Below are 23970 nucleotides of genomic sequence, written 5' to 3'. Positions count from 1 at the left end.
CGTACATCCACGTTGATGGAGACTTCAACCCACAAAGGGTAACGGTTGCACGAGTCCACGGAGGGCTCCACCCACGAAGGGTCCACGAAGAAGTAACCTTGTCTATCCCACCGTGGCCGTCGCCCACGAAGGACTTGCCTCCCTAGCGGTAGTTCTTCACGAAGTAGGCAATCTCCTTGCCCTTACAAACTCCTTGGTTCAACTCCACAATCTTGTCGGAGTCTCCCAAGTGACACCTAGCCAATCTAGGAGACACCACTCTTCAAGAAGTAACAAATGGTGTGTTGATGATGAACTCCTTGCTCTTGTGCTTCAAATGATAGTCTCCCCAACACTCAACTCTCTCTCACAGGATTTGGATTTGGTGGAAAGAAGATTTGAGTGGAAAGCAACTTGGGGAAGGCTAGAGATCAAGATTCATATGGTAGGAATGGAATATCTTGGCCTCAACACATGAGTAGGTGGTTCTCTCTCAGAAACAACAAGTTGGAAGTGTAGGTTTGTTCTGATGGCTCTCTCCACGAATGAAGAGGAGGTGGAGGGGTATTTATAGCCTCCACACAAAATCTAACCGTTACACACAACTTGCCAAACTCGGTGGGACCGAATTGAGAAACTCAGTCGGACCGATTCAGCAAATCTAGTGATCGTTAGGATTTTCGGTGGGACCGACATGCAACTCGGTAGGACCGATATGGTTAGGGTTAGGGCATAACATAATCTTGGTGAGACCGATTACACAAACTCGGTGAGACCAATTTTGGTAATAAGCTAACCAGAGAGTTGGTCAGGTAAACTCGATGGGACCGGTTCGCTCATTTCGGTGAGACCAAAATGTTACGAAAAGGAAACAGGGAGTTTACATTGCAATCTCGGTGGGACCGATCGCTCATCTCGGTGGTACCGAAACGTTATGAAGGGAAACAGAGAGATTACAATCCCATCTCGGTGAGACCGAGATCCCTATCGGTGAGACCGATTTGCCTAGGGTTTGTGGCAGTGGCTATGACATCTAAACTCGGTGGCGCCGGGTAGAAAGAATCGGTAGGGCCGAGTTTAACTTTTGGTTTAGGTCATATGTGGATGTGAGAAAGTTGTTGAGGGTTTTGGAGCATATCACTAAGCACTGTGGAGCAAGAAACTCATTAAGCAACACCTCATCCCTCCTTGATAGTATTGGCTTTTCCTATAGACTCAATGTGATCTTGGATCACTAAAATATAAAATGTAGAGTCTTGAGCTTTTGAGCTTGAGCCAATCCTTTTATCCTTAGCATTTTGAGGGATCCACTTTTCTCATCCATGCAATGCCATTCATTGGGCTTTTCCTGAAATATTCATCTTGGAATGATGTTAGCTCAATGAGCTATATGTTGTTAGGAATTACCAAAACCACCTAGGAATAGTTGCACTTTCAGTCTCCCCCTTTTTGGTAATTGATGACAACATATAGATCAAAGCTTCGACAAATGATAATAAGAGTGAAAAACATTGTCGCTTTGAGAGGTATGTGATAAGCAAGAGCTCCCCCTAAATTTGTTCATAGTTTAAGATTTGCTTTGGACTGCAAATGCACAAAGAGTTAGGCTCATGGGTTACTCTTCCATGTCACATACATCTTGGTGGAGCGCACAAATTGATAATGATTGAATACATGCACTCATCACCAAGCAAAGTGAATGATCATATAGAGATAAATGGGATAATGTCATCCAACAAGCATGAATGTATCATATGATCAAACACATGATCATCCAAGTATCACACAGACATAAAGTACCTCAAACAAGCGAATAAAGTTCAACCACCAAAGCAAGAGAGAATAAAAAGCAACACTCTCTCTCGAAGCCTATGATCTATACGTTTTTCTCCCCCTTTGGCAACAAGTTATCAAAAAGTTCATAGAAAATGCATAGCACTAGATCGACTCTCAGGCTTGATCTTTAGGTGGTGGTGTAGAGATGGCTCCTTGGACGAAGACTTCAGTAGATATGGATGGAGCTGGAGGTGTAGGTGCTGGAGCTGGTTGCACTGGAGCTGTAGGAGCTGTAGCTGGTGCAGATGAAGTGGCTCTGGTGTCTGTCACTGGCACTGCAACTGATCTCTGAGCTCTAGGCACTCTGGCAAATGCATCAGTGGTTGTCTTGCCCTTCCTCTCCTGCATATTATCCTGAAGCTGCTCAACAACAGACTGGATCTCAGTTACCTTCACATCCAAGTCATAGAACTTCTGCACCATGATCCTCTCCAGGCTCTCCTGGTTTTGAGTCAAGGTGGCCAGCCCCTTCTCAATCCTCAGAGTGGATGCAATCAAGTAGCCTAGCTGATCTTGTTTGCTCTTCAAAAAGTACTGAGATGCCTCTTCCATTGTTGGCATCTTGGTAGCCTTCTCTGTCCTTGCCTTCTCCTACTTTGCTTGAGCATGCACAGAAGATGGTTCATCTTCATCCATAACCACTTGGTTGTCCTCAAAGTCTGGATAGATAGGCATGTGATCCTTGTCCAACAAGTATGTGCCTGTGCCCATCTTGGAGTTAATCAGCTCCTGGATCTGTGGGGCATACCCACAACCTCTCTTTTGGTCAGCTGATGTCCTCTTGATAGTCTCAACTATGAGGCTCATGACCTTGAACTTCTGTGGCACATCAAATAAGTGTAGCAAGTTTATTGCATGGCCTCTGATCATGTTGTGGTCACCTGGCTTGGGCAAGAGAGTATGCCTGAGCATCCAGTTGATGGTTGGCAGTCCTGATAGAAGGTAATGTACTCAAGGTAGTCAGAGTCGGGATTCGGAGTTGGATCGGTTTTCCTCGGACAGAATCGAGTCGTAAGATCGAGTCATGGAATTGAGGATTCTACTTGATTTACTCAAATAAGATATTTCGTATGCACACAAGATATTTATATGGGTTCTAGAGAGTTTTGACACGAAATATGGAGCAAAGAACGTACACATCAATGCTAGTTGTATTCCACTTCTTTTTATGGCTAACCTACCATCTAGCTCGCATGTATGGAACATATATCAGAGGGAAGTATGTAGAACATTTAAACCTTCAATGCACGAAATATACTTATGTTCTTTTTAGAGTGCGGGAATAGTCGATCACTTGTCTATCTGACCTACTGTGCTAAACCTTGAAGGGTCTTGATCTCCTTCTACGATCAATTTTGAAGCATCCTCCTTTTCACGCCAATTCCATATGTCGACCAGCCTGATCCTCAATTTCAATCTTGGGTTTCTGAGAGCGAGATCAAAGGTGTCTACGGCTGAGCGTTTGGACTTGGGAGGGGAATAAAGGTCCATGAGGTATATGAAAAGGGGTTTGGATGATGGCATACTATTTTGCTGCAACTAAACAAACGGCTTAGGTAAGTTAGTAGAATCGGATATAGTCCATAGCATAGTCGGGATTGTACAATTTTGTACAGGATTCTATGATTTGGATCGCGACCCAACATGGATTCTACCTGATCCGGATTCATAGTGGGATTTGGATCGACAAGCTTCTGTAGGGTCGTGAAGTCGTAGGATTCTAGCATTCGAATCGGGATTCTGACTACCTTGAATGTACTGATCCAAACTTATGTGTCTCAACTGCAGCATCTGGGATCTCCTTGTACATATGTGCCATTGTGTTGTGATCCATCTTCTTCTTGGCATAGACATCCAAGTCATCTTCTTTCTCCTTAGGTGCATTGATCAGATTTGCCCATTCTTCAATTGTTGATTGGTACCTAGTACCTTCAGACATCCATACTATCCTGCCATCTGGATAGAAGTGTGTTGTGGAGTAGAATTGCATTATGAGCTCATCATTCCACTTTGTGAGCTTCTGCCCAACAAAGTCTGCAACTCCACAAGCACTGAAACTGTCATACACACCAGGATAGTGTTCCTCATTCTCCTTTATGTAGGTCCGTCCACCCACCTCATGTCACACACTATAGGCTTCTTGTCTAGCAATACTGTCTCATAGAAATCCTGTTGTTCCTTAGTATGGAACCTGTAGTCAACAACAGTCCTTCTCCTGATTGCATAAGGATCAGACAACCTCCACTGTCTGAGGCCTGCATCCTTTCTCAGCTTCATGTTCTCAGCCACAGGACGAGCATCATTATGATCTGGAATCTTTGGCTTCAACTTTCTCAAGACATGCTCTTCATCATTGTCGGTGTCAAAACCGGCGGATCTCGGGTAGGGGGTCCCGAACTGTGCGTCTAGGTGGATGGTAACAGGAGACAAGGGACACGATGTTTTACCCAGGTTCGGGCCCTCTTGATGGAGGTAAAACCCTACGTCCTGCTTGATTAATATTGATGATATGGGTAGTACAAGAGTGGATCTACCACGAGATCAAGGAGGCTAAACCCTAAAGCTAGCCTATGGTATGATTGTTGTAATGTATGTTATGTCCTACGGACTAAAGCCCTCCGGTTTATATAGACACCGGAGAAGGCTAGGGTTACACAGAGTCGGTTACAATGGTAGGAGATCTACATATCCGTATCGCCAAGCTTGCCTTCCACGCCAAGGAAAGTCCCATCCGGACACGGGACGGAGTCTTCAATCTTGTATCTTCGTAGTCTTGGAGTCCGGCGGACGATGATAGTCTGGCTGTCCGGACACCCCCTAGTCTAGGACTCCCTCAGTAGCCCCTGAACCAGGCTTCAATGACGATAAGTCCGGTGCGCATAATGTTCGGCATTGCAAGGCGGGTTCCTCCTTTCAATAATCCAGAGAAGATCAGGAACACCAGGACAGTGTCCGGCTCTGCAAAATAAATTCCACATTCCATCGTAGAGAGAATAGAATGTACACAAGTTCAATCTGCTGACGTATTTTGCGGTATGACGTCACACCACTACCAAGCCTTTACTTGAATCGTTTTTTTATTATACCACCTCAGCACGTTTAGCGAAGCGGTTTCCTTAGCATGTCTTGTCGAAGCAGAGATCGTGTTCCCCTTATTCCGGGATTCTCATCAATACGGACGTGGGTAACCCAACCGCGCCATTGATGGTGGCGCTTGGGAGATAAGCGAGTTTTACCAGGCTGGTGGGGGGGGGCACACAGTCTTCGCCCGCCTATATATAAGGGATAAGGATTCACCTTTTCACCCACGCCTTCTTCCTCCTTTGCTTTTCCACCTCCGCGCACTCAAGCTCCAATGCCCAAGCTCGCGCATCTCGTCTTAACCCTCCCCGACCATGTCCGGAGGGGGAGGCAAATGGTTGGCTTCCACCGTCAAGGAGGAGCACATCACCAAGCTGCGCAGCGCCGGATACCTTTCCGGCGATATCGCGCACCGGCTGCCCGATGAGGGGCAGCTCAACCCTACCCCCGGGCCCCATGAGAGGGTCGTTTTCCTTCCCCACTTCCTCCGCGGACTGGGCTTTCCACTTCACCCCTTTTTCCGGGGGATCATGTTCTACTACGGCCTGGATTTCCACGATCTGGCGCCAAACTTCATCCTCAACATCTCGGCGTTCATCGTCGTGTGTGAGGCCCTCCTCTGCATCCGGCCCCACTTCGGCTTGTGGCTCAAGACCTTCAACATCAAGCCGAAGGTAGTGAAGGGCACGCAGGCGGAGTGCGGAGGCGCCATGTTGGGCAAGATGCCCAACGTCCTCTGGTTCGAAGGGGCCTTCGTGGACTCCGTCAAGGGGTGGCAATCGGGGTGGTTCTATATCACCGAGCCGCGCGACCCTACGTGGGCAGCGGCCCCCGAGTTTAGATCGGGCATCCCTACGCAGCTCACCTCCTGGAAAGAGAAGGGCTTGCTGTAGGGTAATCCGAAGGAGCTGACGGGACTCCGAGCCTGTATCCAGAAGCTGGTGAACAAGAAGCTCAGGCTCGTTGACGTGGTCCAAGTCATGCTCGTCCGCCGGATCCTCCCATGCCAAGAACGGGCATTCAATCTGTGGGAGTTCGATCCGGAACAACACCAGGCGCTAAGCGGGCTCTTCGACACGACGTACGAAGGCGCCTGGAGGGTGCTGTTTAAGGGCGCCGAAGCCCCCGCATCCGCGACGGAAGATCGGGGATTTCACTCGCAGCATCCGGCTGACGAGGTAAGTGATTCTACCCCTTTACGGGACACTTGTTGTAAATAGATTGATTCTAAGAGGGTTTCAATCTCCCTTTTCCTTTGACAGGAATGGATGAAGAAGGCCGAGCAGCTCATCTGCCCGGCTCCCATGCCAGAAGACCCAGTGGATGCCCGTCTAGCGAGGCTGCTGGTTCCGGCACCGCACGTGGTGCCGGAGAAGAAGGCCAAGAAGGTGGCCACGGGCACTTGAAAGAGTTCCCGTAATCAGGCGTCCGACGACAAGGCGGACTCCTCCCCCAAAGATGAGGAGGAGGAAGAAGACTCTCTCCCGGAGGGGGGAGAGAGGAAGAGGAAGGCTTCCTCAACAGGGGAGGCCGAAGGGTCCAAGAGGGGGAGAACTATTCCCCCAGACAGCTCCGCCAACACCGACGTTGGCGACGAGGAGTGGCCTTCAAGGGCCAGGCCTCCGGCGAGATCGTAAGTATCCGGATCCCTGATATGCAATTTCTTTCGTGCCACATAGTGTCCTACTAATGCCGCATACTGCCCGCAGTCCGGCCGATGATGATCTCCCCGCTTCATCGAGCGGGTCGTTAGCCCCGTCGGATGTGGATTCACTTCCGACTGCCTCTACCCCCCGCGCCGATGAGGACGCCGAGGTGGGATCCCAGAAAGGGACCCATCAGGAGGAGGCGCCGCAAGGCAGCCTCCCGGACTTTGCGCCGGACTCTATGTCGGAACCTGCAGTTGTTCCAGAGTCCGGCAGGCGGCCCCTTCGAAAGAAGGGCAAGACCGTGACGCCGGCGGCCTCCGTCCAACTGGAGGCGCCGGACAACTTGCTGGAGGCGCTCAAAGGCGCTTCCATCGAGGAAGAACACCGCACTGTTATGAGTGCGGTGATTCAAAAGGTCCAGCTCGCCAAGAGCGGGCTGACCGAAGCCTGCAGTAGCCTTTTAATAGGCTTTGAGGTAAGAAGTTAAAATTGTGTAATGTAATACCGCATAGACAGTAGCCCCTGATGCTCAGTTCGGTGTTCGGAAAGAAAAGCTGGACTGAGGATCTAAAAAGATATTCGCAGGTTGCTTAATAAATTATGTCAATATGGGTTTGCAGGCTGTGCTGCTGACCTCTGCCGCACTGACTGTGGAGGTTGGTACATTAAAGCAAGATCTCGAGCGGTCCGAGCGAGAGCTCGGTCATGCCAAGAGGCAGCTCGAGGACAAAGAAGGTGAGTAGCACCACTTTGAATTGTTACCTTACAGAAAAGGATTTTGGTCGCAATAAAATTAACAAGGATAATATGGGTATTGCAGGGGCCACAAACGAGGTGGCAGCCCTGAAGGAGGCTGTGTCCGCGGCCGAACGCAGTGCGGCCGCGGAATGGGCAGAGCGAGAAAAGCAGGAGGCACAGGTGGCGGAAGTGCGGCAAGAGATCCAGGCTCTCATGGAGAAGCATGAGAGCTTGGAGCGCGACTCCAAGACTCGAGAGTCCGAGCTTGCCTCGGCTCTCGAAAGTGCCAAGTCCGCCAAGGCCGAGGCCCGTAAGGCCCTTCAGGAGGTTGAAGATGTGAAGAAGATAGCGGCGGGTAAGGCATTTTTCATGCAAAGCAAGCATGTTAATGTAAACTACCTGACACTTACCCGCATTCGGAGCTCTCCAAGGGCGTTTGCAGATCTGCCGCGTAGTGTGTCCGATGCCGCCGCATTCTACCATGGCGAGGAGGGGAGCTCAACGGAGAAGGTCTTCTGGTCTCAGTACGCTGAGGCCGGCCATCCGGTGCCCCCAAGCGACCAGTTGAAGCAGCTGGTCGAACTCCACAAGGTAGCTGAGGAGGCCATGAAGGGCCTTATAGTCCGGCTGTGGCCTGGACAGGCCATGCTTGGGAGCTACTTTGGCCTCGTGCGGCGGCTGGTGGATGCGTGCCCCTGGGTGGAGGTCATCAAGCGCTCCGCCTGTATTGAAGGTGCTCATCAGGCCCTTGCCCGCACAAAGGTGCACTGGGGCAGGCTGGATGCGGAGAGGCTTCTTACTGACCCGCCGCCACCGGGCAAGGAGTATCGTACACCCGAAATGTATTATAAAACTGTCCTGAAGGGAGCCCGCGACATTGCGGACGAATGCCCTAGAGATGTAATTTTTGAGTGAACTCGCTGTGTATTATCCTGTGCGCTGAAACTTTGTTCATGTGCGCTTTAAGCAACGCTTGTTTAATTTAAAATATTACCTTCTGTGCGGCCGTTTATAAAATCTGAGAGATGGCAAGTCGTTGGCTTCAGCCCCCAAGCCGCAAGTGCTGGGGTGTTCGGGATAACTTGAGCACTCTTGTTCCCATTTTTGGGTCCATCTAGGGAGGCGCTCAACACAACGAACAAGGCAACCGGACTTATAATGCCTGAACACTCTCACTTAGCCATAGAATTCTATAATTTTAAATTTCGGCGAAGCCCCTAGTATTCGGAAGACCGAATTCGGGGCGCTATCCACGCCTTCGTTGGACATTATCCGGAACTTCGCTCGAAGCGGCGTGAGTCTTTAAGGACCCGAAAAGACCTCTCGAACAGCGACCAGTCTCTCGCCTTATCATGCCGGTCAGTTTTAGCTTTCTCCACTGAGGCGCTCGCCCAGCTCAACCGGGGCGCAATCGCAGTGGTTCTCCCAGTGCCACCTTAGCCGACGGAACGGAACGTAAGGCACCAAAACATGGGAGCCGGGCAAACCCAACTATTGACCCAAGACATGATTCGGAGCCGATTCATACAATGCTATAAGTTCGGGGTGCCGCACTTGTGAAAGTGTTCGGACTTATCACACCATAATGTGGGGAACGTAAGCCCCTGGTGTATTAGGCCGTATCGAAATATACGGGTGCAAGATGTCATGTAATGAACATATATATGTAATAACAGGCAAAAAGGTGCTGCATCATTTATTAAAGGAAGTCTGCTATGAGTGCGGACTGATACAAATAGTGCGGTAAGCAAGGGTTTTGGACTAGTTAAACATGTCCCCCTCCAGGGATGGGCTGCGGACTTGGTGTATGTAATCAAATTTAATGCTCGTAATTGAGACCACCTGAGTGTTCGTCGCCGCATTCTTTCTTCCCCGGCCGTTGCATCATGAGTTCGGCAGGTTCACCGCCGGACAGGGCCTCTGGCTAACGGAGTCCTGTGTATACAAAGAAGGAAAATAATAATAAGAAAGAGTGACACACTTGCGAGCCCCTGGTGTGGTCGAGCCGCACACTGGGTCCATTGTGGTCGTGCCCCTTCCCCTACGCCCATGGTATCTCCAAAGCGTAATGATGTACGCGGAGGGTTGTTCTTGCAATCATGCGAGGGAGGGGGTTAGGGCCGCATTGCTACGCGTGCTCGGATCGTGCCAGGTGGTCTTGGTTGGTGTTGCTTCGGGCGCGTTTGGCTGTATCCGGCCGTTTAACGGCCGGACTCGAAAATTGCCTTAAAAGGCTGCTCTGTACTTCTGCCGCGAGAGCCACTGTATGTTCCTCCGTTCGGAGGGAGCGGTCCATATTTCCGTTGACCGTGATGACTCCACGAGGGCCTGGCATCTTGAGCTTGAGGTATGCATAATGCGGCACCGCGTTGAACTTTGCAAACGCGGTTCGTCCAAGCAGAGCGTGATAGCCGCTGCGAAATGGGACTATGTCAAAGATTAACTCCTTGCTCCGGAAATTATCCGGGATCCGAAGACCACTTCCAGTGTGACTGAGCCTGTACAATTGGCCTCCACACCTGGTATGACGCCTTTAAAGGTTGTCTTTGTAGGTTTAATCCTTGAGGGGTCTATGCCCATCTTGCACACTGTATCCTGATAAAGCAGGTTCAGGCTACTGCCGCCGTCCATCAGGACTCTCGTGAGGTGAAATCCATCGATGATTGGGTCTAAAACCAATGCGGCGAATCCGCCATGGCGGATGCTGGTCGGATGGTCTCTTCGATCGAAAGTGATCGGACAAGAGGACCATGGGTTGAACTTCGGGGCGACTGGCTCCATCGCGTATACGTCCCTTAGTGCATGCTTCCGCTCCCTCTTGGGTATATGGGTTGCGCAAATCATGTTCACCGTCCGCACTTGTGGGGGGAAACCCTTCTGTCCTCTATTGTTCGGCGGTCGGGTCTCTTCCTCATCGTCGCTATTTAGCCCCTTGTCGTTGTTTTCGGCAATTAACTTGCCTGCCTGCTTGAACACCCAGCAATCTCTGTTGGTGTGATTAGCTAGCTTTTCAGGGGTGCCATGTATCTGGCATAAGCGGTCGAGTATTCGGTCCAAATTGGACGGACCCGGAGTGGTTCTTTTGAATGGCTTCTTCCGCTGAGCGGGTTTAGAGCCTCGGAATCCGGCGTTGACTACCGTATCCTCCTTGTCGTCGCCGTTAATGCGGCGTTTATTTTTGCTTTGACGCGACCTGCCATTGTGGTCCTTAGTATCCGGACTGCTAGAATATTTACTGAGGTTGTTGCTGCGAGCTAGCCAGCTATCCTCTCCCGCGCAAAAGCGGGTCATTAATGATGTGAGGGCTGCCATGGATTTCGGCTTTTCCTGTCCCAGGTGGCAGGCTAGCCACTCGTCGCGGATGTTATGTTTGAAGGCTGCGAGGGCCTCTGCATCCGGACAGTCGACGATTTGGTTTTTCTTTGTCAAGAACCGTGTCCAGAATTGTCTGGTCGATTCGTCTGGCTGCTGAATTATGTGGCTTAGGTCATCGGCGTCTGGTGGCCGCACATACGTGCCCTGGAAGTTGTCGAGGAATGCGGCTTCCAGGTCTTCCCAACACCCAATTGACTCTGCGGGCAAGCTGTTAAGCCAATGCCGAGCTAGTCCTTTAAGCTTGAGTGGGAGATACTTGATGGCATGGAGATCGTCTCCGCGGGCCATATGGATGTGAAGGAGATAATCCTTGATCCAAACCGCGGGGTCTGTTGTGCCATCGTAGGATTTGATGTTTACAGGTTTGAACCCTTCAGGGATTTTATGATCCATTACTTCGTCAGTGAAGCATAGCGGGTGTGCGGCTCCTCTATATTGAGCAATATCGCGACGTAGCTCGGGAGAGCGTTGTCTGCTGTGTTCGGCCCGGCCGGGGTTATTGTATCCGGCGCGACGGTATTCGTCGTGGGTCGTGGGGTGCCCACGTGATCCATAGATGGATCTGGATTGCCTTGCTTTGTCCTCCAATACGTCTCGCAAGTCCGGCGCGTTCCCTCTTGGCTTCGTACTTTTGGAGCGATGCCGGGGTACGGTCTTGGTGGAGGGCCTGGATGCCTCTCTGTCGCGACCGCGGGGTGGTCGGTCGGCCGTATCGTGCGCTGGTGATGAAGGTATGTATGCTTCCTCCTCTAATCGGGGGAGCAATTTGCGTCTTGGGTAGCTTTTGGAGGGGCGTTCAAGTTTATACTCTTCGGCCGCGAGGACCTCAGTCCATCGATCGGCTAGCAGGTCCTGATCAGCTTGAAGCTGCTGCTGCTTTTTCTTTAGGCTATTTTCCGTGGCGATAAGCCTGCGTTTAAAACGCTCTTGTTCGACGGGATCCTCGGGCACGACGAATTCATCGTCGTTGAGGCTTGCCTCGTCTTCGGAGGGAGGTATATAGTTATATTCCTCGACCTCTTCGTCTGCCGCCCTCTCGTGAGGGCTTGCTTTTGCATCCTCCTGCGCTGAGTCTTGCTGGAGGGGATTGTCTTCGGCACTCTCTGGGGTATTATTATCTCCTGTGCGGGAATCTCCATTCTTGCTGTGGCGGGATTTAGAGCGGCGCCGCTGACGCCGGTGCTTGGGCTGTTTCTTTAAGGAATATGCCTCCGCTGCTTCTTCGCTGTCCCCGTCTTTTGGGGTGTCCACCATGTATATGTCGTATGACGAGGTGGTCTTCCAGTGCCCTATAGGCGCTGGTTCCTGTTCGTCTCCGGCATCGTCGTCCATAGCGTCAATGTCTTCGGAGTCGTAGTCTAGCATGTCGGTTAGATCGTCGACAGTGGCTACAAAGTGGGTGGTGGGTGGGCTCTGAATTTCTTTGTCGTCCGTATCCCAACCATCCTGGCCATAATCCGGCCAGGACTCTCCGGATAGCGAGAGATGCTTTAGCGAATCTAGGATGTCGCCAAAGGGCGAGTGTTGGAAGATGTCCGCGGTGGTGAATTCCATAACCGGCGCCCAATCAGATTCGATTGGCAGGGGCGTGGGAGGTCCGGAGTCCGGCAAGGAGTCCGACACCTCGGAGTCACGAGCTTCGCGAGGGACAAGGTTAGTGTTTGGCTCCATCGCTGTAGAAGTTGCAGCCCCCGAGGCGGTGTCCAACCACCGGTCCTCGATCTGGGCGATCGGCTCCGGACTAAGGGCCGGAGCGGATTCCTGTGCAGCCTCCAAGGCACTGTTCGACAGCAGAGCTAGATCATGCCCATCGTAACAGTGCGGCGCGCTTGGCTGTGGCTCGAGCCCGTCGAAGATCAAGTCCCCGCGGATGTCGGCCGTGAAGTTTAGGCTTCCGAATCTGACCTGACGGCCAGGGGCGTAGCTTTCGATCTGCTCCAGATGGCCAAGTGAATTAGCCCGCAGTGCGAAGCCGCCGAATACGAAGATCTGTCCGGGGAGAAAAGTCTCACCCTGGACAGCGTTGTTGATTGAAGATGCCATCGAGCCTATCGGTGACGACACAGAGGAACTCTCAATGAAAGCACCAATGTCGGTGTCAAAACCGGCGGATCTCGGGTAGGGGGTCCCGAACTGTGCGTCTAGGCGGATGGTAACAGGAGACAAGGGACACGATGTTTTACCCAGGTTCAGGCCCTCTTGATGGAGGTAAAACCCTACGTCCTGCTTGATTAATATTGATGATATGGGTAGTACAAGAGTGGATCTACCACGAGATCAAGGAGGCTAAACCCTAAAGCTAGCCTATGGTATGATTGTTGTAATGTATGTTATGTCCTACGGACTAAATCCCTCCGGTTTATATAGACACCGGAGAAGGCTAGGGTTACACAGAGTCGGTTACAATGGTAGGAGATCTACATATCCGTATCGCCAAGCTTGCCTTCCACGCCAAGGAAAGTCCCATCCGGACACGGGACGGAGTCTTCAATCTTGTATCTTCGTAGTCTTGGAGTCCGGCGGACGATGATAGTCCGGCTGTCCGGACACCCCCTAGTCCAGGACTCCCTCAATCATCTTCCTCTTCAGCAACAGTCTTAGGCACTGGGGCCTTGATCTTCTCAGTAGCAGATATGTTTCTGGTATTCCTCTTTGGTGCAATCTTGGGCTTGGAGGCAGCTTTGGGTGCTTCTTTAGGCTTTGATGAAGCAGCCCCTAACCTAATAGCATCACCCATAAGCTTCTGAGCCTTGGGTGCTGGTGCAGCAACCTCTTCTTCCTCTTCCTCAGAGTCTCTCCTCATAGAGGGATTGCCAAGAACTTTGGCAGTAGTGGTTCTGACTCTCTTTTTCTTGTTGTCTTGACCAGCAACTTCATCTTCTGACTCAATAGTAAACTTCATGGTTTCCCCAGTGGCAACCTTCCTGGGTTTGGAAGTGGGAATCCTTCTTGCAGGTGCCTTCTTCTGCACTCCTGGCTTAGTGGATGCAGCTGAGCCATATTCCTTTTTGAGCACTTTCTTCTTGGAAGTGGCCTCATCCTCAACTGCCACATAGTCTTCATCCTCAGATTCTGAGGTTTTCTTCTTTCTGGCCTTGGTGGCAGCTTTGGGTAAGTTGCTTGGGGTGCTCCTGCTACCGTCATCAGAGGTGCTAGAGGGACTAGTGCCCTCACTCATCTGAATTTGCTCCTCTTCCTTGTTCTGGCTATCACTTTGATCAGACATGTTGCAAACACTGACTGTAGACCCTGTGAATAGATATAGATGAGATAGAGTGGATGAGCATCACAAAATACAGAGGTTTTTGCAAAAGAATGATTCAAAAACTTAGTTTTAGTTTTCCACAGAAAGCATTCGGATCAACCGATTTGCAAACTCGGTGATACCGAAGCAGCTTTTGGAACCTAAACTAGTGAACTCGGTCAGACCGAGTCACAGTTCGGTGGCACCGAGACTGCTAGGGTTTCACAAAGCCCTGAACTCGGTCACACCAATTTGCAATTCTCGGTCAGACCGAGAATCACTTGTGCAATGGCCTTAGCCGAATCGGTGGAACCGAGTTCTACAACTCGGTGGGTCCGAGATGGTTTCGGCGGAAACCTAACCCTAAATTTTCAATTCACCTCTAATCTATGGAGTGTTTTGACTGGATAGAATAGTTTCAGTCGTGGCAAGATTCATGATGAACACAATGTGCTAGGAATCGGACGGGGATAGCACAGTGATCGAGTCCATACCCTAGTTCGGCGATGAACTCGCTACGGCGGCAACGACAGGGATGATTTCCGTTGACGGCGGCGGAGACCAGCGACTGGAGGCGGCTGGCAACGAGGAGGACGATACAGAGACCCTGGAGGCAAAGCGAGCTATGCGCGGGCGAAGGAGTTTGGAGAAAGTTTCCAAATTTTTGCCCGTGGGTATATATAGCCCGACCCTGTCGGTGTGACCGAGTGGAACAACTCGGTGGCACCGAGATGCATAACTGTTGACAGTTACAGCAACTCGGTGTGACCGAAAAGTTCAAATCGGTTGCACCGAGATTGAAAACCTAGATCGACTTAGTGATCTTGGTATGACCGAAATGAAAGAATCGGTCAGACCGAGACGCACGAAGAAGTTTTGGAAGTTTAAGTCTATGACGAATCGGGGACTTCGAGTGCTCCTCACACAGAGTGGTTCGAATCTGACTTGATCAAACTTTGTGATGTAGCATGAATAGAGTTTGAGACAAGAAAAACATGGATAGCTAGAGAAGGTTCTTAGGCATTCTTGTCCATCCACTTGGAAAAAAGAAAAAGAAACCAATCAATCAAAACAACAAGTGGATGTCCTCGAATGAGTGAAATATGCAACCAACATGCTCACACAATAAAATGGCAAATGAAATATGTGGCAAAGCATGCACAACCAATTCTAGCATCTATAAAACAATTGGCGATGACTAGGTCATCTATATATGAGTATATTGACTTAGGAGTCAAATGAGAACATTTGATCATAGGTCATACTCATCGTTTAAGCTCAAGTGGGGTTATCACTTTTACATAATGCATTGATGTGTTCACACCATTAGAGTTGCTTTGACTCAATTCTTAGAGTTAAGCTCCCCCTAGATGTGAGATCCCCCCTTAGAGGGATGAACTAACCTTGGGTTTTGTCGATGATGACTTCATGTAGGTGTTGAAGATGTGGATGCTCAATGTTGATGTAGATCATTTGGAGCAATCCTTTGGAGTGAGTTGCACTTTCAATACCTACACGGGTTAGTCCCACAAGGAACAAACAAGGATATCCATAGACATAGAGTGATGCACACACAAGATAATGTCTATGAAAGCATTAGGTTACCTTGTCCCTTGTCTTACCAACAAGAGGGTTTGTAACTCCTTGAACTAGTGCAAGATGTGGAAGTTGATTGCACTTGTTGGTGCCAAAATGATATGAGTGAAATATGTTGGCGGAGTTACCCTCAAGAACTCTGTAGTTCTTCTTCTTCGGGATCCACATCATCTTGATGGGAATCCTTGGAGTTGTAGTTGTACTTGATGAAGTAGAGCTTGATGTAGTCTTGGGAACCCACTTGACCAAGGCCTTAGGAGCTTCTTCAAATGCATCAATCTCCTCTTGAAGCTTGTCCTTGCCTTTTTGCTTGTGGTCTTGTGGTGGAAGATCATCTTGAGCTTGTGTCCCCTTGAAGGAAGTAGGATCATGCTTCTCTTGTTGAGGAACAAACTTCGTCTTGGGGTATTGATCTTCTTCCCACTCAACTCCATTGGCATTGAACTTTCATTCAAAACCAACACCTTGGTTCTTCCGGTGCCTTCCTTGCTTGCGTACAATTTCCTCAAATTGCTTACTCCCGGCAAGGCTCTTGTAAACACCTTTCTCTATAATTCCCTTCAATAAGCTATTTTCTTGCTCAAGTGTAACTTGGCTAAGAGAATCATTAGTGGAATCAAGAGAACTACTAGAAGCAACAACATTGGATTTAGCATGATTATTGTTACTACTAGAGGAAGAATCCTTCTTGTTCTTGTTAGTGGACTTGACTTGAGGCATGTAAGTAGATAAGAGTAAACGCTTGGCAATGTAAGAAGAACTTTTCTTACGGAGATCATCATTGATTGCCTTTAAGAACTCATGCTCTTACTCAAGGTTGAGCTTTTCAAAGCGTAACTTCTCATGAGTCCTTAAAAGTTCTCGATGATATTCTAAGATAGTTTCATGAGCTAACTTAAGAGTGTTTAGTTCTTTAGTTAGAAGCTCAGTCTTCTCCTTATCATTGTCATTCGTTTTATCTTGATTAGCATGATTAATTGACATTTCATCATAGTATTCATCACTAGAGTTGTCAACAAGTAAATCATCATCACCTAGCAAGTCATCTTCATCACTATTGAAATCAACATACTCGGGGTGTGTTACCTTTGGGCCTTTAGCCATGAAGCATCTTCGAAGTCCTTCGTTTGGTGAATCAAATATGTCGTAGGAGTTGGTTGACACAAGTGCTAGACCGGCAACACCTTCATCTTGAGTATATTTGGAGTCGGAGTGATAGCTTCTCTCGGAGTGATTGTCGGAGTCGGAGCCGGATACCCATTCACCAACATGAGCTTGATGTCTTCGTTTTGTGTAGCTCCTTGATGACTTGTCCTTCCTTTCCGAATCCTTGCTTCTTCGGAATGTTCTTTGTTCATAACGATCATCTATACTCCTCCTCTCTCTTGGTGGTGATTCTTCTCTTCTACTTCTCCTCTTGGGTGATTCTTCTCTTCTTTTGTAGGGTGCCGCACACTCATTGGAATAGTGTCCGGGTCTCCCACAATTGTAGCAATTGCGCTCTCGACTAGAAGATCTTTTGTCATTGTAGGACCTTGACTTGGAGCTTCTCTCTTTGCTTCTATTCTTGTAGAACTTGTTGAAGTTCTTCACCATTAAGCTCAATTCTTCATTGAAGGTTTGTTTCTCACTTGATGATGTAGGGGCTTCACATGAGGCTTTGTAAGCACCACTTGACTTGTTGTGATGTTCCTCCTTATCCTTGAGTGACATCTCATGAGCAACAATTCTTCCAATGACTTCCGTTGGCTCGAGATCTTTGTAATTGGGCATCATTTGGATCAATGTGCACACAGTATCATATTTTCCATCCAAAGCTCTTAGGATCTTCTTTATGATGAATTTGTCGGTCATCTCTTCACTTCCTAAGCCGGCAATCTCATTTGTGATAAGAGCAAGCCTAGAGTACATTTCAGCGACACCTTCACCATCCTTCATTTTGAACTTGTCAAGTTGACTTTGGAGCACATCCAACTTGGATTCCTTGACGGAGTCGGTACCTTCATGCATATCAATCAAAGTATCCCAAATTTCCTTTGCACTCTCAAGATGGCTGATTTTGTTGAATTCATTGGGGCACAATCCGTTGAAGAGGATATCACAAGCTAGAGTGTTGTATTGTAGCATCTTCAACTCTTCCGCGCTAGCTTCACGGTTCGGTTCTCTCCCATCAAAGAATTCACCTTGCAAGCGAATACACACAATAGCCCAAATGGCGGGGTTATGTCCAAGAATATGCATTTTCATCTTATGCTTCCAACTAGCAAAATTAGTACCATCAAAGTAAGGACCTCTACGGTGATAATTTCCCTCGCTAGACGCCATACTCTCCTAGGTTGTGAAACCAAGGCTACGGCAACCAAAAGCTATGGAAATCAAAGCAAATGGAGACCAAAGCTCTGATACCAATTGTAGGATCGAAAGTATGTCTAGAGGGGGGGGTGATTAGACTACTTGACCAAATAAAAACTTATCCTTTTCCCAATTTTAGTCTTTGGCAGATTTTAGCTATCTTAGCACAAGTCAAGCAATCTTAACACAATTCAAGCAAGCATGCAAAGAGTATATGAGCAGCAGAAAGTAAAGCATGCAACTTGCAAGAATGTAAAGGGAAGGGTTTGGAGGATTCAAACGCAATTGGAGACACGGATGTTTTTGTCGTGGTTCCGATAGGTGGTCCTATTGTACATCCACGTCGATGGAGACTTCAACCCACAAAGGGTAACGGTTGCGCGAGTCCACGGAGGGCTCCACCCACGAAGGGTCCACGAAGAAGCAACCTTGTCTATCCCATCGTGGCCGTCGCCCACGAAGTACTTGCCTCACTAGTGGTAGATCTTCATGAAGTAGGCAATCTCCTTGCCCTTACAAACTCCTTGGTTCAACTCCACAATCTTGTCGGAGGCTCCTAAGTGACACCTAGCCAATCTAGGAGACACCACTCTCCAAGAAGTAACAAATGGTGTGTTGATGATGAATTCCTTGCTCTTGTGCTTCAAATGATAGTCTCCACAACACTCAACTCTCTCTCATAGGATTTGGATTTGGTGGAAAGAAGATTTGAGTGGAAAGCAACTTGGGGGAGGCTAGAGATCAAGATTCATATGGTAGGAATGGAATATCTTGGCCTCAACACATGAGTAGGTGGTTCTCTCTCAGAAACAACAAGTTGGAAGTGTAGGTTTGTTATGATGGCTCTCTCCACGAATGAAGTGGAGGTGGAGGGGTATTTATAGCCTCCACACAAAATCTAACCGTTACACACAACTTGCCAAACTCGGTGGGATCGAATTGAGAAACTCGATCGGACCGATTCAGCAAATCTAGTGACCGTTAGGATTTTCGGTGGGACCGACATGCAACTCGGTAGGACCGATATGGTTAGGGTTAGGGCATAACATAATCTTGGTGAGACCGATTACACAAACTCGGTGAGACCGATTTTGGTAATAAGCTAACTAGAGAGTTGGTCAGGTAAACTCGATGGGACCGGTTCGCTCATTTCGGTGAGACCAAAATGTTACGAAAAGGAAACAGGGAGTTTACATTGCAATCTCGGTGGGGCCGATCGCTCATCTCGGTGGTACCGAAACGTTACGAAGGGAAACAGAGAGATTACAATCCCATCTCGGTGAGACCGAGATCCCTATCGGTGAGACCGATTTGCCTAGGGTTTGTGGCAGTGGCTATGACATCTAAACTCGGTGGCGCCGGGTAGAAAGAATCGGTAGGGCCGAGTTTAACTTTTGGTTTAGGTCATATGTGGATGTGAGAATGTTGTTGAGGGTTTTGGAGCATATCACTAAGCACTGTGGAGCAAGAAACTCATTAAGCAACACCTCATCCCTCCTTGATAGTATTGGCTTTTCCTATAGACTCAATGTGATCTTGGATCACTAAAATATAAAATGTAGAGTCTTGAGCTTTTGAGCTTGAGCCAATCCTTTTATCCTTAGCATTTTGAGGGATCCACTTTTCTCATCTATGCAATGCCATTCATTGAGCTTTTCCTGAAATATTCATCTTGGAATGATGTTAGCTCAATGAGCTATATGTTGTTAGGAATTACCAAAACCACCTAGGGATAGTTGCACTTTCAGAGAGCCATCAGAACAAACCTACACTTCCAACTTGCTGTTTCTGAGAGAGAACCACCTACTCATGTGTTGAGGCCAAGATATTCCATTCCTACCATATGAATCTTGATCTCTAGCCTTCCCCAAGTTGCTTTCCACTCAAATCTTCTTTCCACCAAATCCAAATCCTATGAGAGAGAGTTGAGTGTTGGGGAGACTATCATTTGAAGCACAAGAGTAAGGAGTTCATCATCAACACACCATTTGTTACTTCTTGGAGAGTGGTGTCTCCTAGATTGGCTAGGTGTCACTTGGGAGCCTCCGACAAGATTGTGGAGTTGAACCAAGGAGTTTGTAAGGGCAAGGAGATCGCCTACTTCGTGAAGATCTACCGCTAGTGAGGCAAGTCCTTCGTGGGCGACGGCCATGGTGGGATAGACAAGGTTGCTTCTTCGTGGACCCTTTGTGGGTGGAGCCCTCCGTGGACTCGCGCAACCGTTACCCTTTGTGGGTTGAAGTCTCCATCAACGTGGATGTACGATAGCACCACCTATCGGAACCATGACAAAAGCATCCGTGTCTCCAATTGCGTTTGAATTCTCCAAACCCTTCCCCTTACATTTTTGCAAGTTGTATGCTTTACTTTTCGCTGCTCATATACTCTTTGCATGCTTGCTTGAATTTTGTTAAGATTGCTTGACTTGTGCTAAGATAGCTAAAACCTGCCATAGACTAAATTTGGGAAAAGGATATGTTTTTACCCCTCTAGACATACTTTCGATCCTACAATACTCTAGATGCATGCTGGATAGCGTTCGATGTGTGGAGTAATAGTAGTAGATGCAGGCGGGAGTCGGTATACTTGTCACAGACGTGATGCCTATATACATGATCATGCCTAGATAATCTCATAATTATTTGCTTTTCTATCAATTGCTCGACGGTAATTTGTTCACCCACCGTAATACTTATGCTATCTTGAGAGAAGCCACTAGTGAAACCTATGGCCCCCGGGTCTATCTCTTATCATATAAGCTTTCAATCTACTTTTATTTGCATCTTCACTTTTCCAATCTATATCATAAAAATACCAAAAATATTTATCTTATCATATTATCTCTACCAGATATCACTTTTGCAAGTGACCGTGAAGGGATTGACAACCCCTTTATTGCGTTGGTTGTGAGTTCTTTGTTTGTTTGTGTAGGTGCGTGGGACTTTTGAGGAGCCTCCTACTGGATTGATACCTTGGTTCTAAAAAACTGAGGGAAATACTTACGCTACTATTGCTGCATCACCCTTTCCTCTTCAAGGAAAACCAGCGCAAGCTCAAGACGTAGCTGTGGTATTTTTTGCCAATTTTGTTAAGCAGATGATCTTTTTAGACAAAAAACCAAGTACAACACCATTCAGCCGGATCGTTATCTATTTCCTGGAAAGATTCCTTTATAGTTTATTTCAAACTGAAAAGGATCTTTATTTATTTTCTGAAAAGATTTCTTTATAGATCATCTTGTACATGCAAAGAACACAAGTAAAAGACAAGTTGGGAGTTGTGCATTCCAAACTGAAAAGGATCTTTATCTATTTTCTGAAAAGATTCCTTCATAGTTGTTTTTATTGGTCAGTAAAACTAAGTAGGAAGACAAAGATTATGGTGGAGGTTCCTTTTTCTCTTTCTTGTGGACTGCAGGAGTGATAAAATGGTTTCTTTTGTTTATAAGTGTAGTTTATAAATAATGACACTGTTTTCTTTGCTGAAAACCCTGTGTGCGATTTCGGTTAGTTTTATAACATGAGCAATAACATCAGCAAGGAAAGTAATATGCAATTACAGAGAGCTAAACCCATAAATATCCTCTCAAAATCCATATTCCAATGAACTGTCATTGTCATACTCTCCTTCCTATAGTATTTATAGTTCTTTTCAAGGTAAGCTTCGCTAAACAGTTGAGAAACTTGCAGGTTCCATTCAAGAAAAAACTCGAGACATGTTTTTCTATGCATTGATCTATCAATGATGTTGACAGCAAGGAATAGTCTTTCACCCAGTAGCTCAAGCTTGTACTGCACCTGCATTGGACAATGAAACATTGGGGTTCCAGAGAATACTAAGATAAGACTACTTTGCCGAATCCACAGAGCATCGAATGGAATACTTAGCTCAATCAACCAGTTAATGGGAATACTATGCCTTTTCATTGATATCAGTTTGGTGTGTCATGTAGGTGGGGGCCTCACAACTCAACTCCTACAGCACAGAGAATTTGGCAATGAGATTATTATTGTCGTACTAGGTGAGAACTCTGTAAATAACTTCGACAGGGTTCCAAGCAGATAATTACCTTGGTCTCTCTGTAGAAGTTGTAAATTTCAGCGACATATTCGGCAATTGCGAGGGAGTTCCTGACATTGCAGCTGTCGATGTTAGGTGCTACCTGGTAACAAAAAGAACAAATATGCTGAAACATGAACAGAGGTACTTCAAAAGCAGGATGCTGACCATGTAAATGTCTAAAGATTGATTAAATCTTCCATCAACTTATATGAACCAGTTGTTCACAAAATGTCATGCCATCGTGACCCACAGGCATGTCGCCCAGACAAACTTCGTTTACTAACTATAATTAGCATGTCCAGCATGTCATCTGCCCTGCACAAAAAGAGAACGCGCTTCTTTCACTGATAATTTTAGGATGTCGTGCTTTTCATATACACAACATGCATTTCCGCATTCATACCCCCAACACTACATATAATCCCCGAAACAGAAAAGATCTGCTAGTATAGTCGCTTCTAACAATTTGGGGCACCACAGTAGCATGGCAGCTTGACGATTTCAGCATCCGCATAAATGATGTTGTTCAAGACATAGCCATAATCGTAGCAATGCTCCGGCAAAGCACGTATACCAGTTAGAACTCAAGAGAAGCTATATAGTTTTTCCTGTAGAAATTGTTGAGATGCAACAGAAATCAATTCACCTGAAGTGGAAGTACCGTGTCTACAGCAAAAAGCATCACCTTTTCTAGCTTGACATCGTGGTGATTGGTTAGACACACTAGGTGAAGAGGTTAGGGTTGCAGCCGTGGTTTATGAACCTTGCGAAACTTCCAACGGATCCAGCAACGGTGCAGTACTCCAGTGCCAGTGGTGCCTCGGAATTGCTCTCGACGTGAAGTGATGGCATATGCATATCAGACCCTGACCTTTTCTCTACCAGAGTGGAAACAAATCATTTACAAACATCCATTATTCAGAGACAAACTAAGAAACCGAGCAATGAGACAAATGATGTGTAAGAAATGAAAGCTTGAAGTGAAAAATTAGCACCTCCAGTCCTCGGCAACACACCAACATACTCACAGATTGGAGCCCCAAGGAGGATGGCGCGCATGGGATTTGCTTGGGATGGCAACTGAGTATCCGTGCACCGTTGGATAGTAAATCAGCTGTCCAGATCGAGCAGTAGCCCCATCACGATAATTGCTAGCAGTAGCTGGACACGTGCAAGCACATTTGGGTTTTAAAGCTGTTTTTATTATTTTTATTACTATAGCACAAATGTACGTGCGTTGCAGGAGCGAGAGAAAACAATGATTTTTATCAATCAAGGTTGACCGGGTCAAGGAACTACGAAGAATGGTCACCACTGACAAAAAGGATGGATCATTAAGCTCGGGACGGGAGTATTGATTCCGAGTAATTTGACTGAACAACAATAATTTTGGACTATAAGTTCTAATGGACATGACGTGGCAAATTCATTTCTAAAGGAAAAATGCGTTGGTTGATCCCCGTGCCCCCAGCACACGAGGACTTCGATGTAAATCTATGAACACCACCAGATTCCTAATCGAGCAAAGATGACATGAAGACACCACCCTTGCCATTGCCATTGACAACTCAATCAAGGGCTAGCTACTTTCTAGTGCTCCAAATCTTCTACGAGAAGCTTCCATGCCCACCGCCTTCGATGCTCACACAACCACAAGCTTTCGATTCTGTCACTAGGGCTGCTTTATTATGGGCAAACTGTTAGACATTTACTTGTTTTAACTACAACATTTAAGTAAAAGAAGCACAATCCACAATACCATATTATCTGGAAAAACAAATTATGCATAATAGCTCATTTTTTTCTGTGCAATAGCATATTATCCAAAAACTAAATAGCCACTTCTTTTATTTATATGCACACAGAAAAGAGAGATGTGAAAATTCTTTATAGAGAATGCACATTAGTACCTTGGGATTTTTGTATAAATGAATGCTTATGATGGCACATAACATGATCATATGTAGCTAATTCTCTAGCCAAATCATGCACATTATTGCCTATAACTCATGAAAGTCTCACATGAAAAATAAATAAAATTAAAGCCATTTATGTGAA

This window comes from Triticum dicoccoides, chromosome 3B, assembly GCF_002162155.2.
Source record: "Triticum dicoccoides isolate Atlit2015 ecotype Zavitan chromosome 3B, WEW_v2.0, whole genome shotgun sequence".
Classification (NCBI taxonomy): Eukaryota; Viridiplantae; Streptophyta; class Magnoliopsida; order Poales; family Poaceae; genus Triticum; species Triticum dicoccoides.
This window is presented reverse-complemented; position numbering follows the sequence as displayed.